At 40.5% G+C, this 10,046-nt stretch overlaps 1 non-coding gene across 1 annotated transcript; it reads left to right on the forward strand.

The window, feature by feature from the left end:
• Nucleotides 1-1,382: 1,382 nt before the first annotated feature.
• Nucleotides 1,383-1,489, forward strand: LOC141625393 (small nucleolar RNA R71). The gene has a single exon (XR_012535176.1). It is a non-coding gene; the product is annotated as a small nucleolar RNA R71 (small nucleolar RNA).
• The last annotated feature ends 8,557 nt before the right edge of the window (nt 1,490-10,046 follow it).

Below are 10,046 nucleotides of genomic sequence, written 5' to 3' on the forward strand. Positions count from 1 at the left end.
GATTCGTTACCCATAGCTTGATCTTTGCATTGAGATGCTAACTTCTTGGTGTCACTTTCTCGGCTATAGTGATCGATCTTGAAACATGGCTCATGTAGTCGGGGAGCTCTCATCGTTTTGTCAAGATTAAAAGTGATTGTCTCATCCCCCCCTTCAAGTGTGAGCTCTCTATGTTTCACATCAATTACCGCTCCCGCGGTATGCAAGAAAGGTCTTCCTAAAATGATAGGTATGTTGGAATCCTCCTCCATGTCTACAATGACGAAGTCAACCGGAATGAAGAATTTGCCAATTCTCACGGGCACATCCTCCCATACCCCTAAAGGTACCTTTGTTGATCGATCTGGCATTTGAAGAGTAATGTTGGTACATTTGAGCTCTCCCATTCCTAGCCTCTTGCATACCGAGTATGGCATGACACTTACACTTGCTCCAAGGTCACATAATGCTTTGTTGATTGTAGTGTCGCCAATGGTGCGTGGAATAGAGAAACTTCCCGGATCTTTGAGTTTTGGAGTGGAACTTCCTTGAAGAATAGCACTACTCACTTTGGTAAAGGCAATAGTCTCTAGCTTCCGGATGGATTTCTTCTTGGTAAGAATATCTTTCATGTACTTTGCATAAGCCGGAACATGATTGATCAATTCCATGAATGGGATTGAGACTTGTAAGTTCTTCACAATTTCCATGAACTTTCCAAGTTGCTCATCAAACTTAGGCTTAGCTTGACGACTTGGGAATGGAAGTCTGATCATAATAGGCTCTTTCTCCTTAGCCTTCTCTTCATTCTTCTTCTTTGAAATTTCATTAGAACAGGATCTACCTCCTTAGAGTTCTCCACAACTCCTTGCTTGTCACTAGCATCCACAACATCTTGGCTCTTGTATGAAAGATTTGGATGGAATTTGGTATTCTCATTGTAATATTTGGAATAAGGGGTGCCACTCTTGTATGCTTGGAAAGCATTCACTTGTTTATTTGTTCCCCTACATTCACTTTGGTCATGTCCCAAAGTTCCACAACTCTCACATACTTCACTTGGAATTGAGGATGATGCCACCATAGCATTAACACGTTGTTTGGGTGATTTGGAAGCTTCATGAGGCTTAGCCATGGCCTTCTTAAACTTCAAATTGATGGTGTCAATATGAGCACTTAGTTGAGCACCCAATTGTGTGATGGAATCTACCTTATGCTTTCCTCCTCTAGTGGCCTTTCGAGGCCTACTATATTGGGAATTCTAAACTGCCATCTCTTCGATTTTGGCCCATGTTTGATTGTCATCAACTTCGGTAAACATCCCATTGGATCCTATATTGAGAATATTGCGGGAGTCTTCAAATAAACCGTTCCAAAATTGTTGCACAAGGAACCACTTGCTAAGTCCATGGTGTGGACAAGAACGACAAGTGTCCTTAAATCTCTCCCATGCTTCATACAATGATTCTTCATCCCTTTGCTTGAACCCGGTGATTTGGGCTCTCAACATATTGGTCTTCTCCGGAGGATAGAATTTCTTATAGAAAGCAAGTGCTAACTTCTTCCATGAATCAATTCCAAGGGTAGCCTTGTTTAGGCTCTTCAACCATTTCTTTGCGGTACCGATCAAGGAAAAAAGAAATAATACTCATCGGATTTGGTCTTGACTAACTCCGGTTTCAGAAATTGCATCACAATAGTCACAAAAAGTCTCCATATGTGAGTGAGGGTCTTCACTAGGCATCCCTCCAAATTTACTTCTCTCAACTAATAGTATGAATGCGGATTTGGCAATGAAATTACCGGTTAAGTGTGGTGGTATAGGAGTACCATTTGGTAGGTTCTCCTCGGTTGGTACAGAATGTGATGAAAATTTAGGCATTGTAGGTTGATTTTGTGGTGGGTTTTGTATTAGGTTATCCTCTCCTTCTCTTGAAAAAGGGTTGGTAAACTCAATGTTATTTGGTTGAATGTCCACAATCTCTCAAATACCTACAACTCTTGAAGTACCTCTAGCAACTCTTCTATTGTTGGTTAGGATCCTTTCAATCTCGAAATCAATAGGTAATAAATTACCTTGTGATCTCCTAGTCATGCAAAATATTAAACAACTCGAAAACAACTAGAACAACCTTGAGGAGTTTGACTTCCCCAACGTAAAGAAAGACACAACTAAAAACAATTAATAAAAATCAAATCAATTTAACACCGTCCCCGACAGCGGCGCCATTTTTGGTCCAGTTAAAACTCGTCGTCAAAGCCACCAACTAAAACAATATTTATAACTTCACAAACTACTCTTAGTAAAGAGGTAAGTAAAGGTCGGATCCCAAGGGACGGGTATTGATGTAGGATTCTCAATTGTAAATAGCTATGTCTTAGGGTGTCACAATTTGGGTTGAGGTGATGTGTAATCTAAACTAATCAACAAAATGAAAGTAAATTAATGAAAACAAAGCAAAGTAATTAAAGGGGTTTGTAAACAAATGATTAAAGGCACTAGGATGTCTTGGGTTCATAGGGGATTCATGAGAGTAGATCATACAAACATGTTCTCAACTAGATGCAAGCACTTACTGTTGTGATGGGATCGAGTTAGTGTATATCTTACATTTCCTAAGAAGGTTTGGGTCCCAGAGCCGAGTCGTCTAGACTGTACAACACTTACAAGTCGACTTAATCCTTCCTATTCAACTCTATGCATGGTCTAATGAGGCTCAAGTTGGTTTATGTCTTAGAGGCCTCATTGAAAAGATAAGGGATGGTAAAAAAAATGCAAGGATTCATAGGCTCGCATTTCATTAAACATAACATGTGCATAGGTTGAAATCTCAACAAGCAAGCAAATTAATTATGAAAACATATTAGATTAAGCATAGATCAATCCCCATGTTTGTTTCCCCTAATTCCCCATTAACCCTAGCTAAATAACTACTCACTCATGATCAAGTTTAGCATGCTAAAAAGGTTGTCAATCATACTAACAAAGCAAAACATGATGAATAAATGAAAGTGATTTAACAATAATTAAACAAGGATAAAGATGAATTATACCTATGGAGATGATCCAAAATAATAAAGCAAAGATTAATAGAAGTACTTGATGATTTATGGAAGGTTGTCAATCCTCCAAATAAACCCAAATAATCTTCTAATTACCCAAATAAAAGGAAGAACAATAGAGAAATTAAGGAAAGATTAAGATGTGATTAATATTGAGAATTGTATTACAACTAAATTAAGACTAATTTAAGAGAGTATTAAGATTGGATTAGGAATTGATGATAATCTAGGTAGTACAAAGGGGTATTCATACTAAAGATTAGGTACAAGGATTAGGGTTACTAAGGGCTTAAATGACTATTAAGACCCTAAGAAAACTTGAGGAAATGCTACTCCCGAGGGAAATGCGCGGATCCTCCTTGCTAGTCCTGCCACGATCCGCTCGTCCTGTGCTGAGGCACGGGCTGTTCTATGAAAGGATCCGCTTGGATCAAGGAGGGGACGCTCGGATTTTTGCTGCACAGTCCGCTCGTCCTGGGATTAAGCTGCTCGAATCCTTGCAGTGTGGCACGCTCGGATCATGCTCGGGCCGCTCGGATCCTTGGGCAGAGTGCTTCTCTTGTTTAGCTCCTTAACAATCCGCAAGGATCATGTTGGGGATGCAAGGATCCTTTCATCATTGCCCATTTCACTTTATTTATCTACTTAGGCCTCTAGTGTCGGTCTTCTCTTTGATGCTTGGTCATTAGATGCGATCCATTTAGCTTCATTTCGCCTTATAAAGGCAAAGTTTGCCATCCTCTCCTACCAAGGACACAAAACCTCAAAGAATATGCAAAATGGGAAACTAAAGATAATAAATGACCCAAATATGTGCTAAAAAGCATAGGAACGAGGTTAATTCGGGGACTAAATGTGCTCAAATATGAGTCACCTCAGTAATCAATAACTAGCCCCGTTTTAAATGTGTTGAAAACTGTGGTGATCCATTCGGGGATGGTGAGCAGCTATTGAGCAGGTATGAGATGGCTTGCGCGAGAGATAGCTGGGATGGAGTCATCACATGTCTTTAGAGTCTTCCGCTGTGTCTTGAAGTTAGTTTTCTTTTCAGTTGGTTTGGTTTTGAGAACATTTGTATTTACTTTACAGTTTGATTTTAGAATTGTAATCATTTAAACTCATTTACTTAATTAAGTACGTTTCTTTATGGTCTATGTGATATACATTGCCTCGGGTAACCGAGATGGTAGCTTTTCCATGCATTAGGTGGTCTTGATAAGGCACCTTGGTGTATGGGGGTGTTACACTTCTAACTCTATAGTTCTAAGTACCAACCTCTCCTTTCATCTAAGTGTAGTCAAAAGTGTGTATGAGTTTTAAAAGAAGCTTTCATTAAGCATAAATTTTTAAATAGACACATAATTCACCCCCTCCCCTCTTAGATGCTCTCTTGCTTGACTCTTCAATTGGTATCAGAGCCTCGTGCTCTTGATACTGGTTAATTACCAGAGAGTTGATCCTATAGTCATGGATGAGAAACATACTAAGTACCCTATCTTCAAAGGAGATAACTATCCTTGGTGGAAACACCGTATGGAACACTATGTCAAAAGCACAGATTACGAGTGTTGGGTCATAATTCAAAAGGGTACCCTTACCATAACGGTTACTAACTCTGATAGGACTAGTGCCGTAAAAAGTGAGGATAATTATGTCGAGGCCGATTATCGCAAAGTCGAGAAAAATTCTCAAGCCATGTCCATTCTTCATGTTTTGTGTGGATTTTGTGCAAGGCGAAATCAGGTCAGGGTAGGTCTAGGCAGGCTTAACTAGCTCGAATCAATCTGTGGGTAAGTATGACAGGGTATAAAACTTGATGAATAAAGTACGATAAAAGAATAACAGTAAGACAAGGAATTTTGTACGTGGAAAACCCTTAAATGGGAAAAAAACCACGGGCACCAAGCCAGGAGAGGATTTTACTATATTATTGAATATTTAGCACAATTGATCGTAATTTTCTTAAGTATTGTAAGAGAATATCGTATGCTTGTATATGTCTTGTCCTCCTTCAAATGATTTCCAAGTGCTCCTTATATAGCAATGCTGAACAACTGAATAATCTCGTCATTAATGCCAAATATTCTGTCTTAATTACCCGGACTAATGCTCTTTATTTCGCCCTTAATTGCTGTCTTTAATGGCAGAATCTTTCCAATTAATGCTCCTAATTATTGTGCGTATATTCTTCTATAATATGACTTCTTGGTCAAATATCGTCCTGATATTTTGACCGTTGTCCTCTCCATGGTCTGGCACCTGTCTTCATGTGTCCTGGTAGCTTGACGTCCCGACACCCTGATGGTCAGGTCGAGGTAGTATATCTTCCAGGGATGTCAGCGGATTTCCAGACCTAACAATTGCCCCTTATCTCCTTATCTTCGCTGGGTCAGGCCAGAAATAAGGAGATGACTTCTAACTTTGGTAAACTGCTCAACGGTTGAATTATGGCTGATTGGCTTCTGTAACATTTAGTCGGCTGTTTAATGACGCGTGTTGCAATTACCGCAACTTCCTTAATAATTATCTTTGCAAGTTGCGGTTGAAACCCTAATTTCACCGAGTATAAATACTCTTTTACTTCATTGATTTGATCTTCACCAAAATCTACTCCTTTCTAACTTAATCTTCTTCTGCAAGTTCTCTTAATTCCTCGATTAATAATTCTTCAATAATTTTCCAACAACGGCCGCAAAAAAGAAATCTTCCAGGGGGTAATGTCTCCTGGAACTCCATTCGTTCAGAAACCCGAAGAGACTACTTCTGAAAATCTCCCTTCATCTTCTACTGCTCAACCTCCAATGGTTGAAAAACCAATTGATTCTCCTCTCGAGATGATTTCAATTTTTCATGGTGAATTTGAATTCAAACCCACAAAAGCTCTGAAAGATGATCAATCTCTTTCAAATCGTCTGAAACCTGAATTTGAGAAGGTGTTGAAGGATAAGGGAATTATTCCTGCTGATTCTGAAGTCTGGATCCTTGAAAACTCCCCTGTCAGGGCTGACTGGGCATGTCCTGGTTGGTTCTGTATTCATGACTGGGCCTTCAGGGCTAGTTGGAAGCTTCCTTTCTCTCCACTTATGGTGGACGTCATCAAAGAAATTGGTGTGCCTTCTTATCAGCTGATGCCTATGGTGTGGAAAGTAGTCTGCTCTGTTGAATATCTCTGCAAAAAACATAAGATCTCTTTCTTGAAGACTTGAAAGCCTGCTACGCTGTCAAGACCAATAGTCCTAGCCGCATAAGTTTTAAAGTCAGACCTTCTACTACTCCTCTTCTCAACAATTTGGATAGCGGCCATGATAAGAATTGGGCTGCTGGGTATATGTTTATCAGGACCAATTCTGTGGGCCCTGATCTGACGTATTTAAACTATGATGCTTGTGTTCGTGGTGAGTACCATGGCTTTTCCTTTTATCCTGCATGTTTATTCGTTAGTTCTTTCAAAATAAATAAATTAAATTATAGCTCCTTTGTGAGCAGTTGATGATTGGGTTACTGAAATCGAGTACCCTACTGCAAATATTTCCGCTTTTCTTGCTATTCCTCCAATGTAAAGGACCTGGCCTCTTTGTTGTGGGGCTGGTCATCTCCCTCGTTGCGTGAAGACTGACAGTGCTGCCAGGGTACCAAAGCCTTCGAAGGTCGCCAGTGCTTCTACCTCAGGCAGTATGTCAATTTTGTTTTTTTCTTTTCTTTTTATTTTGGCTTTTTCATGATAGCCTGTCTTTATTGCTAATATAGTGTTTCGTGTTATAGCTACTTGGTCATCCACTCGCCTTGCCAGGTTTGGTATGGGTGACCTTTCAGCCACACTGGCTAAGATTAAGAAGGAAGGCTCCCAAGGAGGCGATGATGCTGAGCCTGTTATTGATTTAACCGAGTTGCCTGATACATCCAAGGTTTCTACTGCTCCTGCTACCTCTGCTGAAACAAGTTCAGCAACTCAGTAGAGAAAAATAGAGGGGGGTGGTTTGTCTACCCCAGTCAGGGAAGTGCAAGATAGGGTAGACAATGTGGAGGCTGCCAAGGTGAAGATCAGGGACTATGCTGCTTCCAAGTCAGATGTTATGCTCACCCTTGATCCTATTGAGACTACTACCTAGGCAGTTACTTCAGTAGATCACTCTGTCAGCCTTTTGCCGAGTGCCTTAGCTGCTGTAAGGGAGGTATGCTATTTTCGTTATTATGTATATTTCGTAATATATGTATTTTGTTTAGAAGTTTTATTATTATTATGACATAATATTTATACTATTCTTGTTTTTGTTCAGGGCGCTGCGGCCTGTCTCCACAACGCTTATCATGCTACTTCTCTGGTAGCTAGGATTGACCTTATGAGATCAGATTATGATAAGCTGAAGTCTGAATTGGACTTTGTTCGGGCTGGCCTGGCTGCAAGGGCAGCTGATTTGGCGAAGGTGCAAGCTGAGAGGGATGCTGCCAAGGCTGAGGCAGGCTCAAGCAAACAACTTCTGCATGAGGCGCTGGACAGGAACGAGGAGCTTACCCTGGAGAGGGATGATTTAGAGGTCAAACTTGATGATGCCTCCCTATATTTTTATATTAAGGGGAGAGCGGTTGCCATGTTAGAGCCTGTTGAGGCCAGGGCGAGTTGGAACCCTGAAGCTGAGATGGCCTTTGCTGCCTCTAAGTATCCTGACCTGCATAATATGGGGGAATGAACAGGTCGTCGATTCTCCAGGGGAGCAGGATGTTGATGCTGAGGCTGATCAAGCCAAAAGTGGAAGTGCTGGCGCTGTCTCCAAAGGAGAGCAGTAATTTTCAAATTTCTTTGATGGTATTGGCCCATCCAGGGGGGATGTCGCTGGACAGACAATTTTATTTTTTCTGTTTCTACGTAGGTCAGAGAGGCTATCCGTGGCCTTAATGAATATTTTGGTGCCTTTGCCCCAGGGGGTAAGGGCTTTATTAATATGATATTAGTGGCCTTCCTTTGCTTATTTTGCTTATTTCCTGATGTTTTGTTTGCATTTGAATTACTTTTGAACCTGTGAACTTTGTTTTTCCAATCCTGTAAACCTGTCAAAATATTCACTTTGTTAATCTGTAAAACATTTTTGAACATGTCTTGTGATTCAAACCATCGTAAGTAATTCAGCCATGTATGGTTTTTGCCATAATGGTTGAAGGGGTGGGAAAACCTGCCTGACAGGTGGGCTTATGTCCCCTGCCTAACTGGAGGGCTTGGTACTCGGCCTGACATGAGGGCTTTTTAGACTGATGGTCGGGATAAAACACCCTTGCACCGTCTTACTGCGTCCAGCCGGTTGTAAATGTGTGCAGTAAATCTAATCAGTTCAGGCAATTATTTCATGCCTGATTGGTCCTGACATTTACTGTATCCGGTGATGGTTACCAACTCGTTAGGCACAGTTAAGTGCAAAATTTTGTTTTAAAAACTAATGTATAGTAAAGTAGCCCTCAATCCTGAATATTTATGCTTATAAACATTTATCATGTATAATTGTTCAGGATTCAAAAATAAGAGAAATTGGGTTAGTTACATATATAGACATGGATTGCACATAGAGTATATGAAACACGTAATTTTTCAGATAGCACGTCAGATTGAATTATTGATATTAAAGGTATAGTGTTTTACCTGATTTGGGCCTGACATAGATTTTATACATGGAATAATTTCAAATGAGTTACATTCCAAGATCTTGGGATCATTTTTCCTTATAATGTTTGGAGCTTGTATGCTCCTTGTCCAACGATTGAGTCAATTAAGTAAGGGCCTTCCCATGTAGGGGCAAGCTTGCCTGCTGATTTTTCTTTTTTGTTTGGAAAAACGTTTCGTAAGACACGGTCTCCTTCCCTGAAGACTTTAATTCTGACATTTTTGTTGTAAGTTCTGGCTACTGGTTGTTGGTATGATGCCATCCTGATTTTGGCAGCGTCTCTCAGTTCTTCTGTTAGGACCAGGTTGTCTTGCATCAGGTCTCTGCTTGCTTCAATGTTGTTCAGGCTATATCTTGATGTTGGTACCCTAACTTCTGCAGGGATGACAGCTTCGCAGCCATACACCAAAGAATAGGGTGTTTGGCCTGTCTATGTCTTTGGAGTTGTCCTGTCTACCCATAGTACTAACGGAAGTTCTTCACCCCATCTGCCTCGTCTTCGCTTCAGTTTCTTTTTTAAGCAGCTTATGACTACCTTGTTACTAGATTCAGCCTGGCCATTAGCTTTTGGATATCCAGGGGTTGATGTTACCAGGCTAATATTCGACTCTTGGCAAAATGCTTTAGTCTTCTTCCCCACAAATTGGGTTCCGTTGTTAGATACTATCTCTGATGGGACTCCATATCTGCAAATAATATTAGTTTTAATGAAGGATATTACTTCTTTTTCGGTTACCTGCTTGAAAGAGTCAGCTGCGATCCATTTAGAGAAGTAATCACTCATGGCCAACATGAATACTTTCTGTCCTGGAGCTACGGGCAGCTTCCCTACAATATCCATGCCCCACTTCATGAATGGCCAGGGTGCAAAAATAGAGTGATGAAGATTTGATGGCTGATGTATTATTGGTGCATGAACTTGACAGGCTTTGCATTTTGAACAGTATTCCAAGCAATCAGCCCTCATTGTTGGCCAGTAGTAGCCTGTCCTGAGTACTTTACTTGCCAGGCTCTTTCCTCCTTTATGGTTACCACAGTGTCCGTCGTGTATCTCCTAGAGTACTTGTTTAGCTTCATCAGGCTCTAAACATCTCAAGTATGGTCCAGCCTGTGATCTCTTAAATAAAGTGTTATTGATAATAGCATAGGTTGAAGCTCTAATTTTAAAAGCCCCTTCTTCATGCCTTCCCTGAGGTAATATTCCTTGGAGGAACCAATCATAATAAGGTTTGGTCCAAGAATTATTATCTCGATTGATAGGGTTGACCTGTTCGGTTTTACTGATAGCTGGCTCTAATAAATGAACAATTGGTATTTTATCGAAAACTACAGGTGTAAAATTTGAACCTAGGC

Source organism: Silene latifolia, chromosome X (genome assembly GCF_048544455.1).
Source record: "Silene latifolia isolate original U9 population chromosome X, ASM4854445v1, whole genome shotgun sequence".
NCBI classification, from domain to species: domain Eukaryota; kingdom Viridiplantae; phylum Streptophyta; class Magnoliopsida; order Caryophyllales; family Caryophyllaceae; genus Silene; species Silene latifolia.